General features: G+C 38.7%; 4 non-coding genes across 4 annotated transcripts; all 4 read left to right on the top strand.

Moving 5' to 3' along the window:
- trnas-gcu (transfer RNA serine (anticodon GCU)) lies at window positions 1-100 on the top strand. The gene is given in 2 exon segments: window positions 1-37; window positions 56-100. It is a non-coding gene; the product is annotated as a tRNA-Ser (tRNA).
- A 4700-nt stretch (window positions 101-4800) lies between these two features.
- On the top strand, window positions 4801-4882 carry trnas-gcu (transfer RNA serine (anticodon GCU)). Its single transcript has one exon. It is a non-coding gene; the product is annotated as a tRNA-Ser (tRNA).
- Window positions 4883-9593: 4711 nt separating this feature from the next.
- trnas-gcu (transfer RNA serine (anticodon GCU)) lies at window positions 9594-9675 on the top strand. Its single transcript has one exon. It is a non-coding gene; the product is annotated as a tRNA-Ser (tRNA).
- A 4715-nt stretch (window positions 9676-14390) lies between these two features.
- Window positions 14391-14472, top strand: trnas-gcu (transfer RNA serine (anticodon GCU)). Its single transcript has one exon. It is a non-coding gene; the product is annotated as a tRNA-Ser (tRNA).
- The last annotated feature ends 438 nt before the right edge of the window (window positions 14473-14910 follow it).

Here is a 14910-nt window from a genome sequence, read left to right as displayed (position 1 = left end):
GATGAGGTGGCCGAGTGGTTAAGGCGATGGACTGCTAATCCATTGTGGACTGCTAATCCATTGTGCTCTGCACGCGTGGGTTCGAATCCCATCCTCGTCGAGTTTGTGCATTAGCTGTGTCCTTTTCAAGAGAGCTATCTAACTAGACTAAAAAATAGCAAGTCATCTTTCTAAAAGAGGCCAATCGGTTTAGGTGATGGACTGCAAATCTGTTGCGCTCCTCTTGTGTGGCTTTGAAATCCATTTTGCGCTGCACGTGTGGTTTTGAAACCCATCCTCCTCAACGTGTTTCCTTGCTGTTTGAAAGGAACATCTTGAAAAGATAATGTCAATATTTTAATCAAAGCTAATTCCATCAGAGTTTATGCATTACCTGCAATCTATTCAGGAAAGCTATCTAGCTAGACTACAAAATAGCCAAACATTCATCTAAACTGGCTGAGTGGTTAAGGCAATGAACTGCTAATCCATCGTGCTCTGAATGTGTTGTTTTGAAACCCATCCTCGTCTACGCGTTTCCTTGCTGTTTGAAAGGAACATGTTGAAAAGATAATGTCAATATTTAAATCAAAGCTGATTCCATCAGAGTTTATGCATTACCTGTAATCTATTCAGGATATCTAAATACAGTCTCTCACAACTGACTTCTCAGCCCTTGAGTGGTCTCCCGAATGTTCTCCATAATGCTACTGATTCGACGTGAGGTACTCAAGTAAATAAATCCATTAAAAAGAGGTCTATAAAATTGCCACTAGGGACCTCCTATGACATCTATAATGATACAGACTATGAAGTAGACCCATTATTGGAAAATGAAAGATTACTGGAGAATGCATACCATAATGATTGGATCAAGTGGGCAGAGCATACAGCAAAACAATCAGGAATGTCTAATTGCGTGTTATGTTCACCATCGCCTCTGATCAAGCTTACAGTAGTGCCCAACCAATATGATTATATGCATCGTGCCCAATATTACTCACAAAACTGTGCTAAAAGAAAAAATATCCTTCTGCCCAGCCGAGTGTTTGGCAATCTTAGGGCATCCAGAATTTCAAGAATATTACAGTAAGGAAGTTTGGGGAGATGAATGTAAACGTTTAGACATTCGAATAGATGCGAGAAAAAGAGAAAATCCTTTAAAATATGTCATAAATCCCAGGCTTGAATATGAGTGTTTTAATAAATCCATTGGAGAGGCTAATGTGGGAAAATTTCAAGGCAACTGTGCAACTGGGACAAATATATGATGATCAAGCAAAAGGTTATAATTAACAGAATGATATTGGCAACAGCCACAGTGAAGGACAGTTTTACAGTAATAGAAGCCCCAAGATGTATGGATAAATCTGTGGAAGGATGCCTTGTAGATTGTGAAAACCAAACTTTGGTCTCTCCTGTGATAAAAACATATGAGGAACAAACAGTAGCAATAGCAGACTACTTTTGGATTTGTGCAGGAAAACGATTGTGGGCTATATTAAACAAAGGGTGGAAAGGAATATGTACCAGAGTAAGGCTAGTGCAAGAAATAACGATGTTAACATGGGACCCAAAGAAATCTGAAACTCCAAAAGGATCAAGAGAGATTGCACATAAAGAATATAGAGCAAAGAGAGCATACCAGCCAGACCCTAATGTATATTTAGATGCAATTGGTCAACCGAGAGGAATACCACATAAAATTAAAGCTAGAGATGAAGTCAAATCAGGCTTTGAGTCTATATTTGTATGGATACCAGTTAATAAGAATACAGAATGGATTAATTACATTTATTACAATCAGCAAAGATTCATTAATTACACTGATGAAGCATTGAAGGCCTTAGGAGAACAGCTAGATGCTACATGCAAACTTACACGGCAAAATAGACTAAATTGGCTGTTGGCGGAAAAAGGAGGTGTGTGTGTGTGTGTGTGTGTGTGTGTGTGTGTGTGTGTGTGTAATGTTTGGAGCTGACTGTTGCACTTATATCCCAAATAATACAGCTCCTGATGGATCATTTACTGAAGCAGTGAAGAAGCTGAAAGGTCTAAGGGAAGAGGTGGCTGAATATGCAGCAAGAGACCAACATATTGGAAACTGGTTTGACAAGCTATTTGGATCCTGGAAAGAATGGCTTAAAAAAGTGAGAATAATAATAGCTGTAGCTATTGTTATTTTTGTGTTGTTGTTTTGTTGTGTTGTGCCTCTCTTCAGATCAATGCTGGCCAGTGCTGCAGCCAAACAGATGATCAATGTGTCTGTAAAGCCATCTGGAATTGACATTGGGGCCACCGTGTGTCCCATAGGTCCTGGACTGGATGAACTGGACGAAATAATGTAAAACTTGGTAGGGAAAAAAAAGTGGTAGGGAAGGGGAGCCTTTTATTTTTGACTCTTTATTTTCAAATTTGTATTGTTTTTGGATAGCAAAGGAGTCAGCATACTCATTGTATTTTCTTTTATGCAAAATTAGGTAGTACTTTAGAATGGATAGAGTAGGCAGGAAGATAGAGGGTGTAATGTTTATTATTTTGGCATATGCCCTTTCCTGAAGTTATTATTTCTTTTAAAACGATGTTTGTTGTTTAATAAAGTAAATGAAAGGGGACGATGAAGGTATGTATGGAGCAGGTCATTATCTGTGTCATGAGGTAACGCAACCAAGTTAAAAGGGAAGGATAAGAATTATCTGTACTTTTTGAATATTTTAAAAGTATCATTTATTGTTTGAATCATTTCTGAAGGTACTATTAACCAAGTAAATTGCTGTTGAATGAAATATAGTATGCATGTTTAAACTTTGAAAAACACTGGAATTACCACTGGAGGGCCAGAGGATAAAACATCACAAAATGAAGAAAGGATCGACGAGCACCTCAGTGCTTAGCAGCAAGGGCAAGACTCAACTGGTGGTTTAAAAACCCGCTGTCTGCTCCACCACCACCAGATAGCACTCAAGGCTACCGGAAATGTCTGTGAGTTCCTCTGGCACCGTGGGACATATCATATGCTGAGTAAACTGCTGATATTATTTAATCACTGAAGTATGTTAACCTACTGAAATAAGTCATATCACTGATGTACTCTACATAATGCAAGGCTAAATCTGCACACACAGGCTTTTATACAGGAAGTCGATTTGTTGATGATTTGTGTTACCCCCAAGAAAGATTTAGTTAGGGAGATGAGATCTTCTACTTCCTCCTAGCCAAATGTGGGGGCAGATGTTTGGTCTTATTTCTCCTCCGGAGTGCAGATCCATAAGAGAAGTCATTGTTAGAAGAATGTGTGACCTACATTGGTCACTTGGCAGGAATGAAGGATACCGACTTGTGAGGTTGCATTCTGGGTAAGGGCAATAGAGGTGAGACTTTGAGAAGTCTCAAAGGGAGGAATATATAGTATATTTTTATATATCAAACATAGAAAAGGTACTTATGTAGAATAGTCTGGGCATTATGTAATCCAGGAAAAAGAATAGGAGGCTGTTAGGCCTAAGTGCTTATGCTGTGACGTGCACTCAGCTGTGACAAACACAATGGTACAAAGCAGAGAAAGCATTCCTCAAGCACTGGATGGCACAGCCAGCAGTCAAGTTATTACACTTAAACTACTCTATTATGTTTACATAAAATGTATACTTTCATAATAAATGAATTTAAAAGTTCTTTTTATAAAAATAGACTGACTGCCAGAATGCCACCATTAAAAAGAAGCTGGAGGGTCTGTGAAATAATGGTGGCGGACAGAAAAAGTGGAAAAGCACGACCATTGGCTAAAATGACAAGAGAGGTGTGCTTATGAGGTACTTCATGATAACAGAAGTGTATAAAGATGAAAGTTTGGAATGAGAGAGTCAGATGGACAGCTGGCATCTCAGGTTTTGTTGTTTAGCTCAATAAAGCCTAACCGTTGACATCTGGAACTCCTGACTTCGAGAGTTTTCTTGCATAGAGGGAAAGAGACTTCAATATTAAACGACAGTGGCCGAGTGGTTAAGGCAATAGTTTGCTAATCCACTGTACCCTGCACGTGTGTGTTCGATACCGATCCTCATTGACGCACTCCTTTGGTGTCTGAAAGCAACATGTTGAAAAGATAATGTCAATATTTAAATCAAAGCTAATTCCATCAGAGTTTATGCCTTACCTGCAATCTATTAAAAAAACACCACAAAATAGCCAAAAAAAAAAAAAAAAAAACTAACCAAAACATGATGAGGTGGTTAAGGCGATAGTTTGCTAATAGACACACAGGTAATTACATCAGAAGTTATGCTTTACCTTTAATCTATTCAGAAAAGCTATCTAACTACATCACAAAATAGCAAGAAAATCATCTAAACACGAAGAGGTGGCCGAGTGGTAAAGCGAAAGTTTGCTAATCCATTGTGCTCTGCTCATGTGGGTTTGAAACAAATCCTTGTTGACGCACTCCTTTGGTGTCTGCAAGCCACATGTTGAAAAGATAATGTCAGTATTTAAATCAAAGCTAATTCCATCAGAGTTTATAGCTCACCTCCAATCTTTTCAAGAAAGCTTTCTAACTGCACTACAAAATAGCAAGCCATCTAACTAAAGATGACAAGGTGGCTGAGTGGTTAAGGTGATGAACTGCTAATCCATTGTGCTCGGCATGTGTTGTTTTGAAACCCATCCTCGTCAACATGTTTCCTTGCTGTTTGAAAGGAACATGTTGAAAAGATAATGTCAATATTTAAATCAAAGCTAATTCCATCAGAGTTCATAGCTTAACGCCAATCTTTTCAGGAAAGCTAACTACTCTACAAAAGAGCAAGGAACTTGCTCGAACATGATGAGGTGGCCGAGTGGTTAAGGCGATGGACTGCTAATCCATTGTGCTCTGCACGCGTGGGTTCGAATCCCATCCTCGTCGAGTTTGTGCATTAGCTGTGTCCTTTTCAAGAGAGCTATCTAACTAGACTACAAAATAGCAAGTCATCTTTCTAAAAGAGGCCAATCGGTTTAGGTGATGGACTGCAAATCTGTTGCGCTCCTCTTGTGTGGCTTTGAAATCCATTTTGCGCTGCACGTGTGGTTTTGAAACCCATCCTCCTCAACGTGTTTCCTTGCTGTTTGAAAGGAACATCTTGAAAAGATAATGTCAATATTTTAATCAAAGCTAATTCCATCAGAGTTTATGCATTACCTGCAATCTATTCAGGAAAGCTATCTAGCTAGACTACAAAATAGCCAAACATTCATCTAAACATGATGAGGTGGCTGAGTGGTTAAGGCAATGAACTGCTAATCCATCGTGCTCTGAATGTGTTGTTTTGAAACCCATCCTCGTCTACGCGTTTCCTTGCTGTTTGAAAGGAACATGTTGAAAAGATAATGTCAATATTTAAATCAAAGCTGATTCCATCAGAGTTTATGCATTACCTGCAATCTATTCAGGATATCTAAATACAGTCTCTCACAACTGACTTCTCAGCCCTTGAGTGGTCTCCCGAATGTTCTCCATAATGCTACTGATTCGACGTGAGGTACTCAAGTAAATAAATCCATTAAAAAGAGGTCTATAAAATTGCCACTAGGGACCTCCTATGACATCTATAATGATACAGACTATGAAGTAGACCCATTATTGGAAAATGAAAGATTACTGGAGAATGCATACCATAATGATTGGATCAAGTGGGCAGAGCATACAGCAAAACAATCAGGAATGTCTAATTGCGTGTTATGTTCACCATCGCCTCTGATCAAGCTTACAGTAGTGCCCAACCAATATGATTATATGCATCGTGCCCAATATTACTCACAAAACTGTGCTAAAAGAAAAAATATCCTTCTGCCCAGCCGAGTGTTTGGCAATCTTAGGGCATCCAGAATTTCAAGAATATTACAGTAAGGAAGTTTGGGGAGATGAATGTAAACGTTTAGACATTCGAATAGATGCGAGAAAAAGAGAAAATCCTTTAAAATATGTCATAAATCCCAGGCTTGAATATGAGTGTTTTAATAAATCCATTGGAGAGGCTAATGTGGGAAAATTTCAAGGCAACTGTGCAACTGGGACAAATATATGATGATCAAGCAAAAGGTTATAATTAACAGAATGATATTGGCAACAGCCACAGTGAAGGACAGTTTTACAGTAATAGAAGCCCCAAGATGTATGGATAAATCTGTGGAAGGATGCCTTGTAGATTGTGAAAACCAAACTTTGGTCTCTCCTGTGATAAAAACATATGAGGAACAAACAGTAGCAATAGCAGACTACTTTTGGATTTGTGCAGGAAAACGATTGTGGGCTATATTAAACAAAGGGTGGAAAGGAATATGTACCAGAGTAAGGCTAGTGCAAGAAATAACGATGTTAACATGGGACCCAAAGAAATCTGAAACTCCAAAAGGATCAAGAGAGATTGCACATAAAGAATATAGAGCAAAGAGAGCATACCAGCCAGACCCTAATGTATATTTAGATGCAATTGGTCAACCGAGAGGAATACCACATAAAATTAAAGCTAGAGATGAAGTCAAATCAGGCTTTGAGTCTATATTTGTATGGATACCAGTTAATAAGAATACAGAATGGATTAATTACATTTATTACAATCAGCAAAGATTCATTAATTACACTGATGAAGCATTGAAGGCCTTAGGAGAACAGCTAGATGCTACATGCAAACTTACACGGCAAAATAGACTAAATTGGCTGTTGGCGGAAAAAGGAGGTGTGTGTGTGTGTGTGTGTGTGTGTGTGTGTGTGTGTGTGTGTGTGTAATGTTTGGAGCTGACTGTTGCACTTATATCCCAAATAATACAGCTCCTGATGGATCATTTACTGAAGCAGTGAAGAAGCTGAAAGGTCTAAGGGAAGAGGTGGCTGAATATGCAGCAAGAGACCAACATATTGGAAACTGGTTTGACAAGCTATTTGGATCCTGGAAAGAATGGCTTAAAAAAGTGAGAATAATAATAGCTGTAGCTATTGTTATTTTTGTGTTGTTGTTTTGTTGTGTTGTGCCTCTCTTCAGATCAATGCTGGCCAGTGCTGCAGCCAAACAGATGATCAATGTGTCTGTAAAGCCATCTGGAATTGACATTGGGGCCACCGTGTGTCCCATAGGTCCTGGACTGGATGAACTGGACGAAATAATGTAAAACTTGGTAGGGAAAAAAAGTGGTAGGGAAGGGGAGCCTTTTATTTTTGACTCTTTATTTTCAAATTTGTATTGTTTTTGGATAGCAAAGGAGTCAGCATACTCATTGTATTTTCTTTTATGCAAAATTAGGTAGTACTTTAGAATGGATAGAGTAGGCAGGAAGATAGAGGGTGTAATGTTTATTATTTTGGCATATGCCCTTTCCTGAAGTTATTATTTCTTTTAAAACGATGTTTGTTGTTTAATAAAGTAAATGAAAGGGGACGATGAAGGTATGTATGGAGCAGGTCATTATCTGTGTCATGAGGTAACGCAACCAAGTTAAAAGGGAAGGATAAGAATTATCTGTACTTTTTGAATATTTTAAAAGTATCATTTATTGTTTGAATCATTTCTGAAGGTACTATTAACCAAGTAAATTGCTGTTGAATGAAATATAGTATGCATGTTTAAACTTTAAAAAACACTGGAATTACCACTGGAGGGCCAGAGGATAAAACATCACAAAATGAAGAAAGGATCGACGAGCACCTCAGTGCTTAGCAGCAAGGGCAAGACTCAACTGGTGGTTTAAAAACCCGCTGTCTGCTCCACCACCACCAGATAGCACTCAAGGCTACCGGAAATGTCTGTGAGTTCCTCTGGCACCGTGGGACATATCATATGCTGAGTAAACTGCTGATATTATTTAATCACTGAAGTATGTTAACCTACTGAAATAAGTCATATCACTGATGTACTCTACATAATGCAAGGCTAAATCTGCACACACAGGCTTTTATACAGGAAGTCGATTTGTTGATGATTTGTGTTACCCCCAAGAAAGATTTAGTTAGGGAGATGAGATCTTCTACTTCCTCCTAGCCAAATGTGGGGGCAGATGTTTGGTCTTATTTCTCCTCCGGAGTGCAGATCCATAAGAGAAGTCATTGTTAGAAGAATGTGTGACCTACATTGGTCACTTGGCAGGAATGAAGGATACCGACTTGTGAGGTTGCATTCTGGGTAAGGGCAATAGAGGTGAGACTTTGAGAAGTCTCAAAGGGAGGAATATATAGTATATTTTTATATATCAAACATAGAAAAGGTACTTATGTAGAATAGTCTGGGCATTATGTAATCCAGGAAAAAGAATAGGAGGCTGTTAGGCCTAAGTGCTTATGCTGTGACGTGCACTCAGCTGTGACAAACACAATGGTACAAAGCAGAGAAAGCATTCCTCAAGCACTGGATGGCACAGCCAGCAGTCAAGTTATTACACTTAAACTACTCTATTATGTTTACATAAAATGTATACTTTCATAATAAATGAATTTAAAAGTTCTTTTTATAAAAATAGACTGACTGCCAGAATGCCACCATTAAAAAGAAGCTGGAGGGTCTGTGAAATAATGGTGGCGGACAGAAAAAGTGGAAAAGCACGACCATTGGCTAAAATGACAAGAGAGGTGTGCTTATGAGGTACTTCATGATAACAGAAGTGTATAAAGATGAAAGTTTGGAATGAGAGAGTCAGATGGACAGCTGGCATCTCAGGTTTTGTTGTTTTGCTCAATAAAGCCTAACCGTTGACATCTGGAACTCCTGACTTCGAGAGTTTTCTTGCATAGAGGGAAAGAGACTTCAATATTAAACGACAGTGGCCGAGTGGTTAAGGCAATAGTTTGCTAATCCACTGTACCCTGCACGTGTGTGTTCGATACCGATCCTCATTGACGCACTCCTTTGGTGTCTGAAAGCAACATGTTGAAAAGATAATGTCAATATTTAAATCAAAGCTAATTCCATCAGAGTTTATGCCTTACCTGCAATCTATTAAAAAAACACCACAAAATAGCCAAAAAAAAAAAAAAAAAACTAACCAAAACATGATGAGGTGGTTAAGGCGATAGTTTGCTAATAGACACACAGGTAATTACATCAGAAGTTATGCTTTACCTTTAATCTATTCAGAAAAGCTATCTAACTACATCACAAAATAGCAAGAAAATCATCTAAACACGAAGAGGTGGCCGAGTGGTAAAGCGAAAGTTTGCTAATCCATTGTGCTCTGCTCATGTGGGTTTGAAACAAATCCTTGTTGACGCACTCCTTTGGTGTCTGCAAGCCACATGTTGAAAAGATAATGTCAGTATTTAAATCAAAGCTAATTCCATCAGAGTTTATAGCTCACCTCCAATCTTTTCAAGAAAGCTTTCTAACTGCACTACAAAATAGCAAGCCGTCTAACTAAAGATGACAAGGTGGCTGAGTGGTTAAGGTGATGAACTGCTAATCCATTGTGCTCGGCATGTGTTGTTTTGAAACCCATCCTCGTCAACATGTTTCCTTGCTGTTTGAAAGGAACATGTTGAAAAGATAATGTCAATATTTAAATCAAAGCTAATTCCATCAGAGTTCATAGCTTAACGCCAATCTTTTCAGGAAAGCTAACTACTCTACAAAAGAGCAAGGAACTTGCTCGAACATGATGAGGTGGCCGAGTGGTTAAGGCGATGGACTGCTAATCCATTGTGCTCTGCACGCGTGGGTTCGAATCCCATCCTCGTCGAGTTTGTGCATTAGCTGTGTCCTTTTCAAGAGAGCTATCTAACTAGACTACAAAATAGCAAGTCATCTTTCTAAAAGAGGCCAATCGGTTTAGGTGATGGACTGCAAATCCGTTGCGCTCCTCTTGTGTGGCTTTGAAATCCATTTTGCGCTGCACGTGTGGTTTTGAAACCCATCCTCCTCAACGTGTTTCCTTGCTGTTTGAAAGGAACATCTTGAAAAGATAATGTCAATATTTTAATCAAAGCTAATTCCATCAGAGTTTATGCATTACCTGCAATCTATTCAGGACAGCTATCTAGCTAGACTACAAAATAGCCAAACATTCATCTAAACATGATGAGGTGGCTGAGTGGTTAAGGCAATGAACTGCTAATCCATCGTGCTCTGAATGTGTTGTTTTGAAACCCATCCTCGTCTACGCGTTTCCTTGCTGTTTGAAAGGAACATGTTGAAAAGATAATGTCAATATTTAAATCAAAGCTGATTCCATCAGAGTTTATGCATTACCTGCAATCTATTCAGGATATCTAAATACAGTCTCTCACAACTGACTTCTCAGCCCTTGAGTGGTCTCCCGAATGTTCTCCATAATGCTACTGATTCGACGTGAGGTACTCAAGTAAATAAATCCATTAAAAAGAGGTCTATAAAATTGCCACTAGGGACCTCCTATGACATCTATAATGATACAGACTATGAAGTAGACCCATTATTGGAAAATGAAAGATTACTGGAGAATGCATACCATAATGATTGGATCAAGTGGGCAGAGCATACAGCAAAACAATCAGGAATGTCTAATTGCGTGTTATGTTCACCATCGCCTCTGATCAAGCTTACAGTAGTGCCCAACCAATATGATTATATGCATCGTGCCCAATATTACTCACAAAACTGTGCTAAAAGAAAAAATATCCTTCTGCCCAGCCGAGTGTTTGGCAATCTTAGGGCATCCAGAATTTCAAGAATATTACAGTAAGGAAGTTTGGGGAGATGAATGTAAACGTTTAGACATTCGAATAGATGCGAGAAAAAGAGAAAATCCTTTAAAATATGTCATAAATCCCAGGCTTGAATATGAGTGTTTTAATAAATCCATTGGAGAGGCTAATGTGGGAAAATTTCAAGGCAACTGTGCAACTGGGACAAATATATGATGATCAAGCAAAAGGTTATAATTAACAGAATGATACTGGCAACAGCCACAGTGAAGGACAGTTTTACAGTAATAGAAGCCCCAAGATGTATGGATAAATCTGTGGAAGGATGCCTTGTAGATTGTGAAAACCAAACTTTGGTCTCTCCTGTGATAAAAACATATGAGGAACAAACAGTAGCAATAGCAGACTACTTTTGGATTTGTGCAGGAAAACGATTGTGGGCTATATTAAACAAAGGGTGGAAAGGAATATGTACCAGAGTAAGGCTAGTGCAAGAAATAACGATGTTAACATGGGACCCAAAGAAATCTGAAACTCCAAAAGGATCAAGAGAGATTGCACATAAAGAATATAGAGCAAAGAGAGCATACCAGCCAGACCCTAATGTATATTTAGATGCAATTGGTCAACCGAGAGGAATACCACATAAAATTAAAGCTAGAGATGAAGTCAAATCAGGCTTTGAGTCTATATTTGTATGGATACCAGTTAATAAGAATACAGAATGGATTAATTACATTTATTACAATCAGCAAAGATTCATTAATTACACTGATGAAGCATTGAAGGCCTTAGGAGAACAGCTAGATGCTACATGCAAACTTACACGGCAAAATAGACTAAATTGGCTGTTGGCGGAAAAAGGAGGTGTGTGTGTGTGTGTGTGTGTGTGTGTGTGTGTGTGTGTGTGTGTGTGTAATGTTTGGAGCTGACTGTTGCACTTATATCCCAAATAATACAGCTCCTGATGGATCATTTACTGAAGCAGTGAAGAAGCTGAAAGGTCTAAGGGAAGAGGTGGCTGAATATGCAGCAAGAGACCAACATATTGGAAACTGGTTTGACAAGCTATTTGGATCCTGGAAAGAATGGCTTAAAAAAGTGAGAATAATAATAGCTGTAGCTATTGTTATTTTTGTGTTGTTGTTTTGTTGTGTTGTGCCTCTCTTCAGATCAATGCTGGCCAGTGCTGCAGCCAAACAGATGATCAATGTGTCTGTAAAGCCATCTGGAATTGACATTGGGGCCACCGTGTGTCCCATAGGTCCTGGACTGGATGAACTGGACGAAATAATGTAAAACTTGGTAGGGAAAAAAAAGTGGTAGGGAAGGGGAGCCTTTTATTTTTGACTCTTTATTTTCAAATTTGTATTGTTTTTGGATAGCAAAGGAGTCAGCATACTCATTGTATTTTCTTTTATGCAAAATTAGGTAGTACTTTAGAATGGATAGAGTAGGCAGGAAGATAGAGGGTGTAATGTTTATTATTTTGGCATATGCCCTTTCCTGAAGTTATTATTTCTTTTAAAACGATGTTTGTTGTTTAATAAAGTAAATGAAAGGGGACGATGAAGGTATGTATGGAGCAGGTCATTATCTGTGTCATGAGGTAACGCAACCAAGTTAAAAGGGAAGGATAAGAATTATCTGTACTTTTTGAATATTTTAAAAGTATCATTTATTGTTTGAATCATTTCTGAAGGTACTATTAACCAAGTAAATTGCTGTTGAATGAAATATAGTATGCATGTTTAAACTTTAAAAAACACTGGAATTACCACTGGAGGGCCAGAGGATAAAACATCACAAAATGAAGAAAGGATCGACGAGCACCTCAGTGCTTAGCAGCAAGGGCAAGACTCAACTGGTGGTTTAAAAACCCGCTGTCTGCTCCACCACCACCAGATAGCACTCAAGGCTACCGGAAATGTCTGTGAGTTCCTCTGGCACCGTGGGACATATCATATGCTGAGTAAACTGCTGATATTATTTAATCACTGAAGTATGTTAACCTACTGAAATAAGTCATATCACTGATGTACTCTACATAATGCAAGGCTAAATCTGCACACACAGGCTTTTATACAGGAAGTCGATTTGTTGATGATTTGTGTTACCCCCAAGAAAGATTTAGTTAGGGAGATGAGATCTTCTACTTCCTCCTAGCCAAATGTGGGGGCAGATGTTTGGTCTTATTTCTCCTCCGGAGTGCAGATCCATAAGAGAAGTCATTGTTAGAAGAATGTGTGACCTACATTGGTCACTTGGCAGGAATGAAGGATACCGACTTGTGAGGTTGCATTCTGGGTAAGGGCAATAGAGGTGAGACTTTGAGAAGTCTCAAAGGGAGGAATATATAGTATATTTTTATATATCAAACATAGAAAAGGTACTTATGTAGAATAGTCTGGGCATTATGTAATCCAGGAAAAAGAATAGGAGGCTGTTAGGCCTAAGTGCTTATGCTGTGACGTGCACTCAGCTGTGACAAACACAATGGTACAAAGCAGAGAAAGCATTCCTCAAGCACTGGATGGCACAGCCAGCAGTCAAGTTATTACACTTAAACTACTCTATTATGTTTACATAAAATGTATACTTTCATAATAAATGAATTTAAAAGTTCTTTTTATAAAAATAGACTGACTGCCAGAATGCCACCATTAAAAAGAAGCTGGAGGGTCTGTGAAATAATGGTGGCGGACAGAAAAAGTGGAAAAGCACGACCATTGGCTAAAATGACAAGAGAGGTGTGCTTATGAGGTACTTCATGATAACAGAAGTGTATAAAGATGAAAGTTTGGAATGAGAGAGTCAGATGGACAGCTGGCATCTCAGGTTTTGTTGTTTTGCTCAATAAAGCCTAACCGTTGACATCTGGAACTCCTGACTTCGAGAGTTTTCTTGCATAGAGGGAAAGAGACTTCAATATTAAACGACAGTGGCCGAGTGGTTAAGGCAATAGTTTGCTAATCCACTGTACCCTGCACGTGTGTGTTCGATACCGATCCTCATTGACGCACTCCTTTGGTGTCTGAAAGCAACATGTTGAAAAGATAATGTCAATATTTAAATCAAAGCTAATTCCATCAGAGTTTATGCCTTACCTGCAATCTATTAAAAAAACACCACAAAATAGCCAAAAAAAAAAAAAAAAAAACTAACCAAAACATGATGAGGTGGTTAAGGCGATAGTTTGCTAATAGACACACAGGTAATTACATCAGAAGTTATGCTTTACCTTTAATCTATTCAGAAAAGCTATCTAACTACATCACAAAATAGCAAGAAAATCATCTAAACACGAAGAGGTGGCCGAGTGGTAAAGCGAAAGTTTGCTAATCCATTGTGCTCTGCTCATGTGGGTTTGAAACAAATCCTTGTTGACGCACTCCTTTGGTGTCTGCAAGCCACATGTTGAAAAGATAATGTCAGTATTTAAATCAAAGCTAATTCCATCAGAGTTTATAGCTCACCTCCAATCTTTTCAAGAAAGCTTTCTAACTGCACTACAAAATAGCAAGCCGTCTAACTAAAGATGACAAGGTGGCTGAGTGGTTAAGGTGATGAACTGCTAATCCATTGTGCTCGGCATGTGTTGTTTTGAAACCCATCCTCGTCAACATGTTTCCTTGCTGTTTGAAAGGAACATGTTGAAAAGATAATGTCAATATTTAAATCAAAGCTAATTCCATCAGAGTTCATAGCTTAACGCCAATCTTTTCAGGAAAGCTAACTACTCTACAAAAGAGCAAGGAACTTGCTCGAACATGATGAGGTGGCCGAGTGGTTAAGGCGATGGACTGCTAATCCATTGTGCTCTGCACGCGTGGGTTCGAATCCCATCCTCGTCGAGTTTGTGCATTAGCTGTGTCCTTTTCAAGAGAGCTATCTAACTAGACTACAAAATAGCAAGTCATCTTTCTAAAAGAGGCCAATCGGTTTAGGTGATGGACTGCAAATCCGTTGCGCTCCTCTTGTGTGGCTTTGAAATCCATTTTGCGCTGCACGTGTGGTTTTGAAACCCATCCTCCTCAACGTGTTTCCTTGCTGTTTGAAAGGAACATCTTGAAAAGATAATGTCAATATTTTAATCAAAGCTAATTCCATCAGAGTTTATGCATTACCTGCAATCTATTCAGGACAGCTATCTAGCTAGACTACAAAATAGCCAAACATTCATCTAAACATGATGAGGTGGCTGAGTGGTTAAGGCAATGAACTGCTAATCCATCGTGCTCTGAATGTGTTGTTTTGAAACCCATCCTCGTCTACGCGTTTCCTTGCTGTTT

The sequence above is a fragment of the Myxocyprinus asiaticus genome, chromosome 48 (assembly GCF_019703515.2).
Source record: "Myxocyprinus asiaticus isolate MX2 ecotype Aquarium Trade chromosome 48, UBuf_Myxa_2, whole genome shotgun sequence".
In the NCBI taxonomy this organism is placed as follows: Eukaryota; Metazoa; Chordata; class Actinopteri; order Cypriniformes; family Catostomidae; genus Myxocyprinus; species Myxocyprinus asiaticus.
The sequence above is the reverse complement of the archived record's forward strand: the minus strand, read 5'-3'. Positions and strand labels throughout refer to the sequence as shown.